The following is an 18469-nucleotide window of genomic DNA, read 5'->3' on the forward strand; positions in this document are numbered from 1 at the left end:
GTTTAGCTCACCTCCCCATCCTCAAAACCCCGTAAAATGTGTAGCACCCTCCAAATGGGAGTAGGACTTATGTCAAACCCAAGAGAGTTCACATGATTGGAACAGCAGCAGTACAAGGTAAGACTAACAAAAGCCTCAGTCATTCCAGCCATGTGATTGGCAGAACCCTAACATCCCAATACGTGCCTAACCCCTAGGAAACAACTGACTTTTTCTCAACTTTAACACTGTTTGACACGGACCTACAATTATTCCACATGGATGTCAGGCTTATGCATTAGCCATCATTGCTTAACATTCCCAGTTAACTAGGGTCTGGTTTGAGCTTGTGAGCTTTCCTGTGGACATCAGGTCGCATCCTGAATAAAGCCTGCTGGAAGTTCACTTCATGGCCTATGCCGTGATCATGCAGAGCTGAGCAGGTGGGGTTGCAATGGGGCCATGGACAGTTATCAATCAGATGGAAGGGACAACTTCTCATGCAGATCTTTGGGGCTTTATTGCTGCTCTGAAGGCTCTTCTCCCAGCACTGCAAGGCTCTGGCCAAAGAAATGCCCTTCACTTGAAATTCCAGCCAATAGCTGCAATTTAAGCAGAGGAAAATGATTATCAAAAAGTGATTAAATTGACAGAAAACCAGTAGAAAGGTGACTTGTTCTGATTTTCCTTCATCAATCTTTGTTAAATAATTCATATTAAATAGTAAATCTAGGAATATTAAATTGGGGCCTGATCCTGCAATCACAATTAGGGACAGCACTCATTATAATGCATCAGCACTGATTTGTTTCCTTTAGCTGAGCAGCTGCAGAAATCTACCTGGCAATGTGACCCATGCAGGCACCACATACAGGGACAGCAGGCTGACGGGCGTGCTGAAGACGTGCACAGCCAGACAATATTTGTTAGAGTCACACTGAGATCTAACAACATGACCTAATACTTGAAAGATGAACAGACATTTCATCCCCTTAGGTGATAGCTAATAGGGCAAGGAAATGGAAGTAAACATTTTTGCTCGCCTTTTTGTAATCAGCATGTGAGACAGACATGCAGGTGCAAACACGGCTCTGTGGAAAATCACAGACAAGGGATACAAATTACTCTCTGTACATCCTAGTGAAAACATCCTTTCCTTTAGTGATATCAGATTTTAAAGGGACCAGCCCACTGCCATTAACTTCTGTGGACAGGAGTGTGACACCCTTGCTCACAGAGGGACAGATTCTCACCTAGTATAAATTGTCAGAGCTCCATGAAACCAGGACTATATAAGAATGGTCGTACTGGTCAAAGCAAAGGTCCACCTAGCCCAGTATCCTGTCTTCTGACAGTGGCCAATGCCAGGTGCCCCACGGGGAATGAATTGAACAGGTCATCACCACATGATGCATCCCAGCTTCTTGCAAACAGAGGTTAGGGACACCTACCCTGCCTATCCTGGCCAATAGCTATCAATGGACCCATCTTCCTTGAACTTATCTAGGTTTTTTTTGGACCCTGAACTATTTGAATAATGAACTGTTTGCACTAGCTGAGCATTTTCCCCTTTGAGTAGGACCCTCTTTAAGTCTTAAATACATAGTGGGGTAATGTGCTCGATGGGGGAGTGACTTCTAAAGCACATTCACATGTTATACATGAATTAGTTCATGCAGACCCTGCTGCTGTGCACTAAATGTTCCCTAGTGCACTTCAGCATATTGCTGTCTAAACAGCACTATTTAAAGCATGCTAGAAGGGTCTACAATGATCAATTAATGGGAAACACATTAGTGTGCTTTAGAAATCACATTCTCTCCCCCTCCCCCCGATAAAATGCATTACCTCATCACATAGACAAGCTTTATCCTACAAGTAGTCCAGTGGTTGTCAGGTACTATCCAGTTGTATCACAACTGCATGCAAGCTCAGATTTTTAGAAACACACATAAAATAAGATTTGAATGGAATGCTAATATTCGGTGCCCAAGTTAGCTCATCTAACAAGAATTACATTGCAGGAGCTCAGTCATTAGTAGGAGTGTTAGATTACAAGGATATGTAATCTCATTTTATTTTAAAGGACCAAAGTCTGTTCGTAGTTGCCCCCTGTGATGGTTAACCTTTAGTATTTTATTTAACACAATCAGCAACATAATACTGATGAGACAGCACATTGAGAGTTGCTAAGTTCTCGACCAAGGTTTTTTAGGTAGTTCCACTGAATTTCTGTTAGGGACTGACTTCCAAGATGGATGTTTTCTAATCTCAGCAGTTCTTTGTCGAACACCCATTGAACCACAAAAACTGGAGCTGAAAAAGAAAGGAAGACATCCTAGGAAGTTGTAGAGTAAGACAGTATTTGACATTACCATTACATGGCCAGATCCTGCAGCTTCAAAAAGCCACCAGTAGCCAGCTGCTGACGTTGATTACCCAAGTGTCTATGAGCCCCACTCATAGACCAGCTTCCCATTGTTCTAGGCACTGTTTAAACCCAGAACAAAGACATTGCCTCAGCTCCAAAGAACTTCAGAAGCGCTCAAATCCCATATGCACCATGATAGCAGATGGATGCCACCTCTGAAAATCTAGCTCCAATTAATTCCAGTGCAGAAACAGAGCCAAACTCTGAACTTACATTTCAAGGATGAATACAGCCTATACCCAAGGAAGCACTGCCTCTCGTCAACTCTCTTGAACTTCAGTTTACATTTTTCTAGAAGGATTCCTTTCCACATCCTTTTAAAAAAAAAAAAGGCCAGAATACATTAGTGGAAAGAGGGAGGTAGTGTTACCTTAAGCTAACATATAAAAAAAGCTGTGTCTTGTCCCAAATAAAACCAATTGTTGGTGTGAAAAGAATACAACACATCCAGCACAAGAAATATATAGCATATTGTTCAGTCAGAAGGAAGCACTCTTCTTTTCAACATAACAATACCTGTTTACTTCCTAAAGATGTGATGGCCGGTAAAGCCAGGTAACTTTCCATTCACAATAATGATCTCTATAAGGCCTTCACAGAGAGGTACACTTCACAGAGAGGTACATTAAGCAGCAGCTTATTTTTCCTTTTGGTGTTCCAAGATGCAGCTTCAGGATTTACACTCACAGTTTAATTCCAGTCGAAGTGCGTGTGCCCCTCGCTATCTACTGAAGGCATGGATCAGAGAGCCAGAAGTACAAGAAGCTGTGTTTGTATCTTCAGTTCATTTTGCAAGCATAACAAAAACCACTCCCAAGATTACAAACCTGCAGGTTCAAGTACCTGAGTCCTTTCTTGATTGCACCTGCTGGGGCAGAAGAAGCAGCATCTGAACAGACAGATTGTCTTGGATGTTTAAGATCCAGGAACCAGCCAGGGTCAACAAGTCCTCTGACCTGGACTGCTTCAGCCCCCAGCATCTCTAGAAGGGTCACCACCCTCTCCAGGTTCAGTAGCATACCAGTCCCACCAGCACTGACGAGAAGACAGGCACCAGTTCTCTGGGTCTCCAGAAGAAGTCCTGCTCATGCTAAAAGTGCTCTTTGCCAGCCCGTTCCATGGCAAATACAGGAAATAGAAGCCGTGTACCATAGTTGCTTCAAAGCCCACTATTACTGTCATTCCACCTCCTGCTTAAATGTTACCTCAAGAGTATCCATCCAAGAGGTAGAAATAAAGGGCTTTGGGATGGAAATATTTGACGTTAACAGGAAAACTAAGGGAGGTGAAGGCTTTGCCTCTTTTTCCTTCTGCTTTTATTTAATTCCTTTTGCTAAAACTCTGGCCCTTGTATAGTGCCCAATAGACAGCCCAGGACACCAGCACCCTTTGCTTCTCTGAAGAAAAGATGCTACCTAGGTAGCAATGGCTCCAGCTTCCTCACATGGCCTTGTTAATGTGCTACAGGCCTGGGGGAAAAGAACTATCTCCAGCTTCATGCCTATTCACTCCATAGCCTCTCTGAAGAGACCACCCTGTGAACTGCGAAGGGTTCTGAAGGACTAAATGTGCCTGACTCCCATTGATTTCAACCATCAGTCCCCAGTCCAGTTTCAAGTGCTCAAGTCTTCCCATGTTCCTGTACCTCAACAGACCTACGCACCAGCTTTAAGTGAAGCCAGTGTTGGAGTGCTTAGCCATGGTGCTCAGCAGCCCTTTGTCTCCTTCCACTCTGTCTTTGACCTTCTTTTAGGCTGTGCCCAGGACCGCCAATGGAGATGCAAAGAGGGGCAGTTGTGCCAGACCCTTTAAAATTGCAGCTGGAGCGCCACAAGGCACATTCCAGAGCCCCACGCTGCATGCTCTGGCTGGCTCTTAGGGCTGGCGGGGACGGGTGCTGCGCCGTTTGGGTGGCACTGGAGGCTAACTGCCCCCACCCTGCCCTTTCTGCCTCAGGTCCCTCCTCACATTGCCCAGGGGCCCGGTGATCCTGTTGGCTCTCCTGGCCACACCACCCCTTGTTCTAGGGACATGTCCATGCCTCACCTGCTGATAACACACTCCGGGTATGTCTACACTACCACCCTAGTTCGAACGAGGGTGAAACGAGGAGTAACGGTAGTTTGGAATAGGAAGCCTAGTCCGAGCTATCTAGTCTGTGCCGCGTGTAGCCGCGCGGCACGGAGTCCGCACTAGCGGACATTTAAAAATGGCGGCGCCCGGCTTTATGCAAATGAAGCCCGGGAAATTCAAATCCCGGGCTTCATTTGCAACTCAGGTTGTCTACATTACCACCCTAGTTCGAACTAGGGTGGTAGTGTAGACATACCCTCCCTCTCCGCCTTCAAATCCTGCCTAAAAACCTAATCTCTCTCCTGCAGGTTTCTTCAGAGGCTTCCCTGCCAATGAGGCTCCATTACCTGCTTCCAATGGAAATACGTCCTGATATCACAGCGAGAAGCATTACATTCTAAAATCACAGCCAGGAATATAAAGCCTGATTTTCTCTCTGTTCAGACTCCGTATAAACTCAAAGTGACTCCACTCACTTCAGTGCAGTCACTCCAGACTTGCACCTATTTAGCTGAGAGCAGAATCCATTCCCTTGTCTTTTGAGCTGTGTGAAAGAAAGGAATAGTACAGTAACTGCTGCGCCTACCTTTCTTTGTTTGAGGCTACCCTGATGAACTCATTAAGCGCCAAATATTTTTATATCTGGTATCACATGTTTCTTTACTATAACAACACCAACCACCTAAATGCGAGCAAGAAAACTGTCTTAAACCTTTCCATTAGAGTTTATTTTTGACTCTACCATTCAATCAATGTCATCTTTGATTCGTCACACACTAAAAGCTGGGTGTTTATTTTCATCTCACGAAGATGTAAATCAGATGTCACTCCACTGAAATCACTGGAGTTACACTGATCAGTGTTAAGTGCATTGAAAATTAAGCCCAAGTTGTCTTCACAATATATTGATTCTTTACTCTACTGTCATTTCATACTGTACCTGCCAAGAATATGATCTATCTCTTGCTGCCTTCGTGCTCCCTTAAGTAATACCTGCAACTGGTGAAGAAGGAGAGTAAACACAAATCAGACTATTTTTTCCTGTTACCCTCTTTGTGAAAAGCAGGTGAGTTCTGAAGTGACCATTACCCAGCTCTTGTCCCATCATTGCAAGTGTCCAGGGGATTCTTCAGAAAGAAAAGTTTCATGTCCTCAGGTGCCTTCTGAACATGCCACAGCAGTACAAGTGAGGTACCTCTGAGCTGTAATGCCAAGTCATCTTCAAGAAGAGGAAGAACTCCCACAAAGGCATCTTCTTCAGCAGCACTGGGGTTAGGACTCTTTTGATTGTGGGCAGGAGTCTTCACATTTGCTTTGGAGTTACGTTTGCTTTGAGACAACACTTCTCCCAGGAGCAACAAAGCCACCAGTGCCCCTGAGATCTTCATAGCGACTGCCTTCTCCTGACTGAACAGGCAAAGAACAAATCCATGCTGTCAGAGAAAGCAAGGTTTAATATAGACAGTGTTGGGAAAAATGAAACCAGCAAGGAACAGACACAGCCATGCACCCAGGCATGTTACTACACTATAGAAATGACACCACAAAGCTGAACTAACATGATATATACCTTTAAGAATGCTGGTCAATTGCTGAACTTCAATGGAAGTATTCTAACAAGTGCAATATCATAGGTAAGGTAAGTCCCTGATGGCAAAAGAATAAAGAGCTTGGATTGAAAGCCCAAGAGGAGTTGTTACTCAGCCAGAAATAATACATGTGCTTAGATCAGCTCTCAAGTGAACTGTCCTCATATGGAACACATTTCTTCCCTCTTTTTTTTTCTTGGAACTACTGCCAGGGTTGAGCAGAAGACAGGGGCTGGAGAAATGAAACCACACTCTATGCTGAAAAAGTTTCAAGACTTCCTGGCAACTCTGATCCTGAAAGATACATATTTAAAATTTCTATAATTTTATCCTCATTGTATGTACTGCTTTTTGGAGGCTGGGGGGGTGGCGGTGTCTGATCTGATTATCTAAGCTTTGGCAATTTACTTTGGTGGATGATTTCTTTGTTGTTTCATGAATAAGAAATTCTAGAGGCTACATTTGGACTTGGTAAGAACTTTCAATTTGTTGTCTCATCAAACAACCGCAGAACCAATAAATACTGTATCTGTCCCTAATTCATGTTTTTGTCAGATTTATAGAGTATTAGTATAGAAATAATAAAATAGTGATCTTAAATATATCAGAGCTAGCTGAATTACCCATTATAAATAAATGCTCTTATGAAGTTATTCCTTTTTTTAAAATGAATCAGTCATAAACCAGTTCAGATTTCTGCAAATATATTTGTTATTTATAACTCTTCATCACATACTTTGGATGAACAACTTTGAACAAAAAGGTAACTCCAGTACTCATCACTTCCAATATTTGCTAATCATTTGTTCACTGGGCTGTGCCATGTATGTGACACGGTATTGCTTGAGCTTCCTGATTGGATGACTGAAAGTTTTAAAACAGAATAATGAATTCTAAATAACAAATACTGATGAATAATGCTGAATGCACATAAATACAGGCATTTGCATGGGAAACAGCCAGCCCCAAAAAATGTGTTTTCAAAAAACCCTATCTACAAATAATTCAAAATAAAGGATGGGAACATAGTCAAACAGCCACTCATAATTGAATGAAGGTTTGCTAATATAGTTACTATTGAATTCAGTAGAAATACAGTGTAAAATTGGAGTGAGATCAGAATCAAGTAATATGGTCAGAGACCTAATAAAAAAGAATATCAGAACATACCCTAACCTCTGTTTTCTTTCATTTTGTAAAATACTGATTATGATCCTTGATCACATGGAAGATCAACATAGAAAAAAGAGTTGCACGTTACAGCCCCAACTGATTGTAAAATTCTACGTTGTAAGCTAAACTTCTAGTCCACTGTAAATTTTTCTTCCTCCTTTCCATTCATTGAATTGGAAAAAGAAAAGAAAATTTTGGGCCCTTACTGTTAGCTGGGATGGAAAAACGTATCCCCCATGGAACACACAGGAAATAATCATCACTGACTAGATAGGGGATGAACGTTGCAAAAGAAAATACAGTCTGTTTGAAACTAGCAGACGTATTTTTCAGATAGTTACAGAGTGACTCACTGGTCCCTAAAGGGAATTACAAATGCAGCTTTCTCTCCTCACTCATTTATGAAATGCAGCCCAGCCACATCCATCAAAGGGACTTGCTGGGACAGTGGTGAGATGCTTAGCTGGAGCAATCACATCATTAATTTCATTAGGTGGCTTTTTCTTGAGAATCCTCCCTCAGGGTACATCTACACAGCAGTATTATTTCAGAATAACTGATGTTATTCTGAAATAACAAAGCGCATGTCTATATTGCAAGCCATTATTTCGAAATAATGGAGAGCTGGAGGACTTCTTACTCCGACTCATGGTAACCCTCATTTCACAAAGAGCAAAAGGAGTTGAAGGAAGAGTGTTGTTCTTCCTTCGACTTCCTGCTATGTAGACAGTGCCAAAAGCTGAATTAAACTATTTCGACTTCAACTATGCAATTGACGGAGCTGAAGTTGCGTTGCATAATTCAACTTTAGCCCTGCTGTGTAGACGTACCCTCGGGGAGTGATGTGTCAGATGCTACCTGGAGCTAGATAGGCTGAAACAGTTTATGAAATTCAGGTATCTCCAAAGATGAGGTGTTTCATCTCCCCACACTGCAGTTCAGATGAGCACACAGGCTGCCATAGACAGCACGATGGGGAGCTTCAACTGCATTTTTAACAACAGCTCTGCTGGCTTCAGTGAAGCTACCCTCTTGCTCAAGTGTATGACCTGGCAATCGGTCACCAAAAAAGCTAATGAGCCAAGAAGAGACTAAAAGGCTTCAGAGTCTGGAAAGGGGCAAATGCTCCTAATTCATGTTTGTCTCACCAGCCCAGGTTTGTTCCAACAGGGGGGACACTTCCCCTGATGGTTGTTTTGTGGTCTAAGAGAAATGAGTTGTGCTGCGAAAGGGTCAGTGTGGGTCTTGGTAACAGGTATTGACATTACAAAATCCTCCCATGCAACTGGCACAGAGAAGCTAAGGATGCAACAGATGCAATTTTTTCACTTTCACAGGAGTGGTCCCTGCAAGGGAAGTCAGAACACAAGGCCCCCCAAACCGCCTTCACATAACATCACTGACAAGCTGATACAATCTCCCCACTCCCTTGTTCCATAAACATTATCCCTTTACCTACAAGCCTAGCTAGAGCCCTGAGGTGTCTCTCTTAGGCAACTTCTATTGAGTTCTGGTGATCAGATTGATGCCTGGACGGAATATCTTAGTTGTCTTCATGCCTGGACATCTCAAAATATGGCCCTTCATTCTCTCAATATGCTAATAATTGAATGGAACAAATGCGCTGTCCATGGCTGAAGAGTTCTCTCCTGGGAAAGCAGCAACTTTCCTGAGGCTCACTGAAGTTCACTGAAGTATGTTAGGGGCTGAACTCAACTACTGTAGGATGTGACATGGGCTGCCCTGTAGAGATTTACAGCAAGCTGGTGCTCAGAAATGAAAGGGTGCTGAGGAAGATTCATTCACAGACCCAAACCTGCCTGACTGTACGTGCAGTCAATGTACATGCAAAATTACTTCCACCCACTGCTCTATTGTCCACAGGGGAGGTATAGCTCAGTGGTTTAAGCATTGACCTGCTAAACCCAGGATTTGTGAGTTCAATCCTTGCAGAAGCCATTTAGGGCAAAAGTTCTTCAGGGGTGGTAGTTGGTCCTGTTGTGAAGGCAGTGGACTGGACTCAGTGATCTTTCAAGGTCCCCATCCAGTTCTAGGAGCTAGGCAATCCCCATTAATTTTTTTATTTAATTTTGGATGCTGCTGGTTTGATAATTTCACTGATACAGTATTTTCTTCCTGATCATAACACAAGCAGTATCACTGCATTTTGCATACTAAAATCCCAGGGCTTTGTACACCATATACACTACAGCTGCACTTTATTAATGTTAAGGCAGAAGACACAAAGGGAGCTGGGAATCTACTCTCGATCTTCTGATTTTGTTTTATGGTTGCCAGAATGACATTTTTACAACTCTGGCAGCAGAATGCAAACCTAGGCCTTCAAACTAATCACCTCCTCCAAAGGCGGATGTCATTTCTCTTTGGTAGAGGAAATCACCATGGTTTGTTTTCTTTGCATCATCTTAAATGCCATTTGAAAAACAAAGTAAAAAGATCTCAACAGAAAAGCTGAGGGGGATGGGAAAAGCAGCTATGGAATATATGCCAGAGGTTAGCCATGGTATCACACACATAATGAGAGAGAAATGAGGAGTAACGGTAGTTCGAACTAGGAAGCCTAGTTCGAACTACCTAGTTCGTGCCCCGTGTAGCCGCGCTGCACGGGGTTCGAACCAGCGGGGTTTTAAAAATGGCAGCTCCCCACTTATGCAAATGAAGCCTGGGAAATTCAAATCCCGGGCTTCATTTGCAAGTGCGGTATGCCTACATTACCCTCCTAGTTCGAACTAGGAGGGTAGTGTAGACATACCCTCCCAGAGTAAGTGATGAGTATTACAGGGCTGGCTATGTGTTCTGATTTTCAGATTCCACTGAGCATAGGGATGTTGTGAGGGGAGCTAGATGTCTGTGGATGAATGACATCCAGTCCCTGGGAGAGACTTTTAAAGAGAGGCATGACCTGACTTAGCTGCTTTCTCCCTGGGAAACAGCTTTGTCCTTATCAGCCAAAGAAAAGCAGACAGCAGCAAGTGGCTCCCTGAGGTTTGTTAAAGATTTACTTTCTCCCACACCCAGCAGTAATTGGAAAAGGAGGGAAGGCCGGGCTAGCTCCACTGACAAAGGGATCCCCCTGTCAACAACAGCCCCCCTTGCAACCAGGAATTGAGATGAAAAATCAAATGTCCATTGATTAAACCAGCTCAGTTTCAAAATCCTTGCATAATGGAGCCAACTTCAGCCCCCGTGCAGTAGCCTCCATAGCTCCTCTGAGCTTGCTGCAGGCACTCCCCCGCACAGTGTGGGGTACCACAGAGCATCTTCTGCTGGGTCTGACTCCAAGCACTGCTGCTGTCTTTGGAGAGCATCACCTTGCATTTTATCGGGATATTCACTCCGGGGCAGGAGCACTTGGAGAAGAGGTTTTTCAACAGCCATGATGCATTAGTCCAGTCTCTGCTCTAATGGGCTGTCCAGGATTAACATCTATAATATCCCAGATACAGATGGATTCCAAAATATCAAAGTGTTCCAAAGATTGTCTCCTTAAATAAAGAATGCACACTGAAATCACAGACTGAACAAAGAGAGAGACATGTTCATAAAGGGTTCTGAATAAAGACAGACCAATATAAAGATCTCTTCCCAGGAAAGGTGGTTAGTCTCATTATTTTCCCATGAGCCATCAAATAAAAGGTCATATACTGCAGTTCTTACATAGTCTTTATTCAGCCAATACTCAGTGGAATAATAAAATAATAAAAATAGCTAATAAAAGTAGCTTTCTACACCTAGATGGCAAAGCACCGTACAAAAGTGCTCAATATTATCATTTTCATTTTATAGATGGGGAAACTGAGGTACAGGGGAAAATGACTTGCTCTATGACAAGCAATGTAGGGGGCAGAGCTAGGAATAGGTTCCTTGTCTCCTGAAACCCCAGTCTAGTTCTCTCTCCATCAGACCTGAAGAAACAACTCAGTGTGAAATCCACGCCTGAACAAAGGCATGCATTGGTCCTTAGGCTGTCTTGAAAATCCCAGGCGGCATGCAGAGGGGCTGGCTGATTCCTATTAAGTTATAGCACTAGGTATTTCATTAATACCACTAAGCATTAAATGGTTCCATATGTCTCTCTATATCCCATGAAGAAACATTTACTTTAATTTGTGGTAGTCTGTTGAACTACGTGAGCCAGAAGTGCAGAACTGCAGGACCCCAGCTTGCCTGGATTTGGCCCCTGAGGCTCAGGCCTACACCCAGCATTGGGGAGATCACACTAGAGCTCCAGCACCCCCACTACCACCCTGCAGAGCTAGAGCACACAAAATCTATTAGGCTTGGTCCCCTTAGGCTCTGGTGTGGGAGGGAATGTGGGAGTGCCTTTCTCCTTCTCAAACAGGGGCCACGTTAGCGAGGGTTGGGTTTTTGTTTTTGTTTGGTTGGTTGGTTTGGTTTTTGCTTCTCACTTGTGTGCGGCCCCCCAACTGATTTTTTGTGGGTCAGTGACTCCGGACCCCAAAAAAGTTCCCCACCACTGTAAGCCCTTCAAACATACATCAGTGTCATGTCATCTTCATTGGGCTCTGGGGAGGTTTCCATTGGAGGAGAAACTGTTTTTCTCCCATGCAGACTCCTCTCTAGATGGCTGTATCCTGATAATGGTGGGCTCTGATCCCTAGCTCCTAATCCTTTAGCAAGAGCTCAGGGCTACACGGGAGACGATCACATTCTAGCATTCATTTCTTGAAACACACTCAAACCCTTTTCACACGCTGTCATTCCTTCTGTGGGTGGCTTTTCTGCACCTATCTTTATCTGTCATCTGTTTATTCAGGACTGTTATCTATGACCTGTCAGCGAGGCATACTTTTTGAGTTAGGAGCTGGCTCTAAATTTGTTAATGCCTGCTATCCATCAGTGTCCTCTTACAGACAGTTCTTTACTGGCACACTGACACATTCAGCATGATGCTTTATGAACACAGTTCTTTGTGGAGCTGTTGAGATCTTAATGCTTTTTGCATTAAAGCATTGCACCTAGCTCCCTTCTTGATTTTGCTACTACTGTACTTTGGTCTAGTGGTCTGTATGCATTTCTTAGGTTTCTATGTTCAGCATAAAATCTAGCCCCATTCAATTCTAAATAGGTCTAATGAGGTTAAAATATATAATAAAACGTCATCCTCATTATAGATATTTTTCCTCTTCACTCAGTGTCATTTTCACTTCTTCCTGCAGCATAGGGAAGGAACAGGCTGGTTTACATAATAACCAAAACATCTGGTTAAAATATTTGTGTGCACATTTCCTTGATGATGACAGCAGTACAGTTTTGAGCACAGGTTCAGGAGTTAAGTACTGGTGCTAAACCAGCAGGGAGAACCAAACTTTGGACTCAGTTTACCCTTTGATGTGCACATCCTGCTCCAGCTGACTATGCTGACTTGCCCCATCATTTTAGAAATGTCTAGGGGCCTTGTTCAGCCAGACCTGTCAACGGTGGCTTCTTTGGCAGTGTTGCTTTTAGTGGCAATTTTGCCCAAGTGCAGACTGGAGTATTGGACTTTTAGTTTGTATTGTCGCTTTTGTAAACAAACTATCAAAAATTAAAGTAAACATTTATTTTTTCTCCACTTAAGCTCATCTGAAGAAGTGGGATTTGCCCACAAAAGCTCATGATATTGTTTATATTTTTGTTAGTCTCTCAGGGTGTGTCTACAAAGCACCCTAAACTCAAAATAAGATATGCAGGTTGCGCTACACAAATTGCATATCTTATTTTGAATCTATTTAGAAAAAGCTTATTTTGAAATTTGGCATGTCTACACAATGCCAAATTTTGAAATAACGTGCTATTTTGAGCCATCCCTTATCCCTCGTGCAATGAGGTTTACCGATATGGTGGAATAGCACGCCCATTATTTCAAAAAATATTTTGAAATAATGGGTGGCTTGTGTAGACACAAGGTAACTATTTCGGGATTCCTCTGGTATCCCAAAATAGCCATGCAGTATAGATGTACCCTCAGGTGCCACAGGACTACTCGTTATTTCTTTATGGGATTAAGAGAGACATGAAGCCCTTCATGCTTAGTCATATCAGTGGAATATTTAGTGCTATAACTTAACAGCTAATCAAGCCAGTTCACCCATCTGCATGCATCCTGGGATTTTCAAAACAGCCTAAAGTCCAGACTGAGACCCCAATAGCATGATGCAAGAGAACAAGTGCCGGACACCTTACCTCCATGGTCACAACCCGCCGATCGCGAGGACTCAACCAGTCTTCGTGAGACGTTCGCCCCCCCCCCGTTTTCCCCCCACTCTCAAGAAGCCCCATTACCTACCTCCAGTGACAATGGAGGTAGCACCAGCTTCCTGCGGGGTGGATGGAAGTCCGGCAGCTGTGCACCACTTCCAGGGGTTCTGGCAGTGCGCTGGCTGCTTCCCCCCGAGGTCTGTGGTGTGCCGGGAGCATGCGGGGCTGGGGGGGGAGTCCCCAAATGAGGTGCACAGGGCTTCCCTCCTCTGCAGGGTGAGGGGGGAGTCGTTCCTTGAGGAGTCCCGGCAGGAGGCAGGTGCAGGAGACTCCCTGCAACACCCTGTCCCCTAATGCACAACCTGTCCCCATTGGAACCCTGTTCCCTGTCTCCTCCCAGCACCCTGTCTCCTCTCCTCTGTCTCCCACTGGTACCCCACCCCCACCCCAGCACCCTGTCCCCTTCCCCAGCACCCACTAGCACCCTTCCCCAGTCTCATGGCCTCTGCTCCCACCAGCATAGTTGGGGCCACATTAATGAGGCTTGTGGGGTTTTTGGAGGAGTTATTGCATCTCACTTGTGTGGCCCCAACTGACTTTTCTGTGGGTCAGTGACCCAGATGCAAAACAGGTTCCCTGCCCTTCTCATAAAGACAATGCAGAACCTTTTTGTGTTTGACACAGTATTTTATTTTAAAAAAAAGCTCAGCCAACAAGCCCCCAGTTGGTGCCAAGCCTCCATCTGGCTGCAGCATCATAACACTCCTGCACACACCCCCAGACCCTAGATCTGAGCCTATCATACACCGGAACCCCCTGCCCTGAGCCCCTCACATACCCCAACCCAAATTCCTGCACCCTCACAACCACAAGCCTGTGGCTTACTTAGTACCCCAACCCTCCATCTGACCCCAACACTCCCCAGGCTGGAGCCCCCTCCCCAAGCCAGTGTCCCTTCTCCACCTCCTCCTGCATCCAAATATCCTCCCAGAACTTACACCACTCACCCCTTCCCACACCCAAATCTCTCATTCCCATCCCAGAGCCCACACATCCTGTCTCAACCCAGTGAGGGTACGGCTAGACTGCAGGAGTTTTTCCATGATTCCAAAGATATCCCGGAAAAACTTTTTTGTGTCCAGGGACACATTTGTACTTCCACTTTTTTTAGTGAAAGAACAAACATGCTCTTTTGGTAACCCCTGTATTCCTTGTTCCACGAGGAATAAAGGGGCTTTCGAAAGAAGGGTTTTTTCTGACATTTGGCCCAGTCTAGACAGGTCAAATGTTGGAAAAACCTCTTCCTACAGAAGAATCTAAAAAAAAGCAGCAGTGTAGCGTGTATAAGGGCTGGGGATAGCAAATGATGGAGAGGAAGTGAATAAATAGGGTGGGGCTTCAAGGAAGGGGTGGGGTCTTGGGGGAAGGATGGAGTGGTAGATCTTGGCTTGTTCTGACATTTAAAAAGTAATTTTGGGTGTAACAAGGTTGAAGACCACTGCCTTACCTGCACGCTGGGTAGCTCATAGGAGGGGAAGCAGACATCACAAATACTCTATTCCCCCTTGCACATGTACAGATGAATGAAAGGGGTTAGAAGGGAAAAGTCAGAGCATTGGCTCTACCCCCATTCCTGCACCAGCCACGCCAGAAGCCTGGTGCCAGTGCACCAGGGAGCATATGCTGCACACAGCTCAGTTTACTCCCTCCACGGGCAGCACAACATCAGGTCAGCACTAAGGGAATGAGGCTCCCATCTGCATTGAATTTCCATAGGCGTTGAGTGCTTAATTCCCTTAAGCTCCTTTTGAAAATCCCATCTGAATCTTTATTACAAACTATTATGATGTATTTATAGGTATTGCAATAATGTGCAGATCCCCCAAGACAGTTTGGGCCCCTGTTGTGCTCCACTCTGCACGCTATAGCAAGGGAAAAGCATTACCTAAAAAGCATAAATTGTATGAGGTGCCTCTGTACTTTTGTAGATCAATCAGCTTTTGTGCCTCTATTTTGGTCATGATTGGTTAGAAAAATGAAATATTAAATTCTGCTAGGATGATATGCTTGAAGTGCTGCCAACTACAAACTTCACATGAGAAACTGCTCTGGGATGCTGTATATTCGGGGTAGTTCCTAGAAATCAACCAATTCATCTCATTTCTAGGTTTGATCTCCTGAAACCTGAAGATATTAGCAGGCAGGCTAATCATGTCTGCATGAAAAACTCCTGTTTGTTTCCCTGAAACTACGGATCTATTGTTCAGCAGATACTTAGCATATCTAAGGAATGAACCAATGGCTGTAAATCCATCATCCCATTTTTCAAATGTAGCCACAACCTCTTGTTCACAAATGTTTGTACACAGAAGGTATGTCTACACTACAGCGCTATTTCGAATTATCTTATTTTGAAATAGTTAATTTGAAATAAGATCATTTGAAATAACGCATCTATACACAAAACTATTTTGAAACGGCATTTTGCTATTTCAAAATAGCACGTCCATACTGACTGGACCCTGAACCAAAGTTAAGGCTGGCTGGAACTAATGCTGGCAGGACATCAGGTTAGGACTTAGCGTGTGGGGCAGCTGCCTGAGGCTAACTGAGCTCCCGGCTTAAAGGGACCCTACCCCCACCCCAGAAAGACAGTTCTCAGGGTTCCCTGCTACCTTGTCGAGGGCCAGCAAAGCACTCAGCCACATGGAGCCAGAGCTGCCCCTGGGCACACCAGTGCATCCCGTTGGGTTGTTGCCATCAGCCTGGCTGCACTCGCTGCAGGCTGCCATCTGGGGGGTCCATTGGGGGCCTGTCAGGATTCAGGAGGCCCTGCGGGAGAGAGTCCACCTCAAGGAGCACTAAGAGCCTCCCCCGGTCCTCCCCACCAGGGGCTCATGCCCCATTTCTCCCTCATGTCCTCCCACTGACCCCTCCCTAGCCCCCCTTCCTGATGTCAAATAAAAGACACGTATGTTCAAAAATATGAACTGGGTTTATTGTACAAAACTGGGGGGGGGGGGGGATGAACCTCTGGGGAGACCGGGGAAGGGTGGCAGGAGAGGGGAGGGGAAAACTTGAAGGAGGGAACTGGAAGGAGGAAGCGAGGGGAAGAAGGGAGAGGGGAAGCTCAGCGCTCAGAGGTGGAGGTCTTGCCAGGCCAACTGCCTCCCAGCACCACGGGGGATGGGGCCTCGGCGTCCCCGGAGGAATGGGGAGGAGGGTGCAGAGGTTGAGGTGGGGGGTGTGGAGGTTGAGGAGGGAGAGGTGGGAGGGGGGCAGGAGAGGGAGGAGGAACAGTAGCTGGGGGGGCAGCAGGCACTGGGGCGGCACGGGGCAAGCTGCTCCCGGTCTTCCTGCACCCAGCCCTGGATGGTGTGGTACAGGACTCACAGGGCCCCTAGGTGCTGGTTCTGGTACCCCTGCTGCATGCTGGTGGTCCGGAGGAGCCCTTGGGTGCGAGAGGCTGTCACGAGCGGGGTGGTGCACCCTGCACGTGCAGCTGGTGCGGCTGTGGAGAAAGAAGGGGAGTGGTCAGTTCTCCCTGAGGAAGCAGTGGATTATGCCCAGCATCCCCTGCAAGGTAAGGATGACCATGCCCTGCACCATCAGAGCCGATGTGCTTGCACAGAGGCCATGGTTGGGATGTCTGGCTCTCCCTGGGAGTGGGAGCTGCCCCAAGATCGCACCCATGCCTCTGTGCCAAATATAGTGTGGCTGAGGTGGGGGGGAAGGGAGAGATGTCCCCTGCCTCTGTGTAGAGGGGAGTGTGAAGGGAGGGCGTCCTGCTAGGTCCTGCCCCAGGGTCAGGGGTGTGTCAGGTCTCTTCACACACACGTGTGGCTATCGGGCCACAGCCCCTGTGTGGCACGCAGCTGGAGCCACCTGCCCAAGGGTGGCACCGCATGTGCCCATATGTGCACAGGTGGCTGTGTGATCCATGGGAGGCACGGCCCACAGCGCAATCCCTGGTCTCCCTCCCCCGCCCCTGGGTAGGGGACAGCGATGGCACTTACCTGGTGTGGCCTCCTCTGACGACCCTGCTGACTCCAGTGCTGAGACAGCTCAGGGGTCCCGCTGGCGTGGCACCCTCCATGCTGGTCCCTCTGCCGCACCTGGGTCAGGGCCCTCTGGTCCCAGATCGCTGCCCCCCGGGGTGGCACAGACCATCCTCCCCCTCCCCGATGCACTTGAGGGTGGGGAAGTAGGTGTCAGCCCCTGCTATGGCATCGCCCCGGTGGCCCTGGTATATGCCTGCCACAGCTCCTTTATTTTGAAGTGCACCTGCTCCTGGGTGCGCCTGTGGCCCTTTCTGGCCATGGTGGCCGCTATGCGGCCATAGATTGCTCCCCAAACCTCAATGAGGTCCATGATCTCCGCTACTGGGTGTGGGGCTGGCAGTGCTGGCTCTCTGCAGGCAGGTCTCTGGCTCGCACATGCCCAGTAGCCAGACTCTACCCCTTTAAGGGCCCCTGGGCTGGGGGAGAGGAGAGGAGTTTTCCTGGTTGTGCTCAGAATGGCCACCAGGGCTCCCTGGGAAGGCTGGAGGTCCCCTATTTCGAATTAAGTGTCTACACAGCACTAATTCAAAATAGCTATTTCGAATTTGGCGTTACTCCTCGTAGAATGAGGTTTACCAAATTCGAAATAAGCGCTCTGCTATTCCGAATTAATTTTGAAATAGCAGTTTCAATGCATAGACGCTTGTAACGGGTCCACGGACTCACCCCGCCCCGGGCAGGCCCGCCGCCCCGTTCGCTGTCTCAGCCACTCCCGGTCTTCATTAAACGGTGTCCGGTCAACCCTCCCTTCGGTTGCCCAGACGATCCCTCGAGCGAGGAAGTGAGGGGGGTCCGGGCCCTCCCTCTCTCCAGACCCCAGCCCAGAGTCCTAAGGCGGGGGAGACTAACCTCTCTCCCCCAACCTGGCTGATGGGGCACAGAGCCTCAACACATCAGCCTCCGGGCTCCAGTATGCACCCGCCCTGGGCTGCTTCCTCACG

The 18469-nt window shown here is 46.4% G+C and overlaps 1 pseudogene; it reads right to left on the reverse strand.

Moving 5' to 3' along the window:
• Window positions 1–304: 304 nt before the first annotated feature.
• On the reverse strand, window positions 305–5871 carry LOC142818610 (palmitoleoyl-protein carboxylesterase notum2-like; annotated as a pseudogene).
• Between the last annotated feature and the right edge of the window lie 12598 nt (window positions 5872–18469).

Source organism: Pelodiscus sinensis, chromosome 16 (genome assembly GCF_049634645.1).
Source record: "Pelodiscus sinensis isolate JC-2024 chromosome 16, ASM4963464v1, whole genome shotgun sequence".
NCBI lineage: Eukaryota > Metazoa > Chordata > Testudines > Trionychidae > Pelodiscus > Pelodiscus sinensis.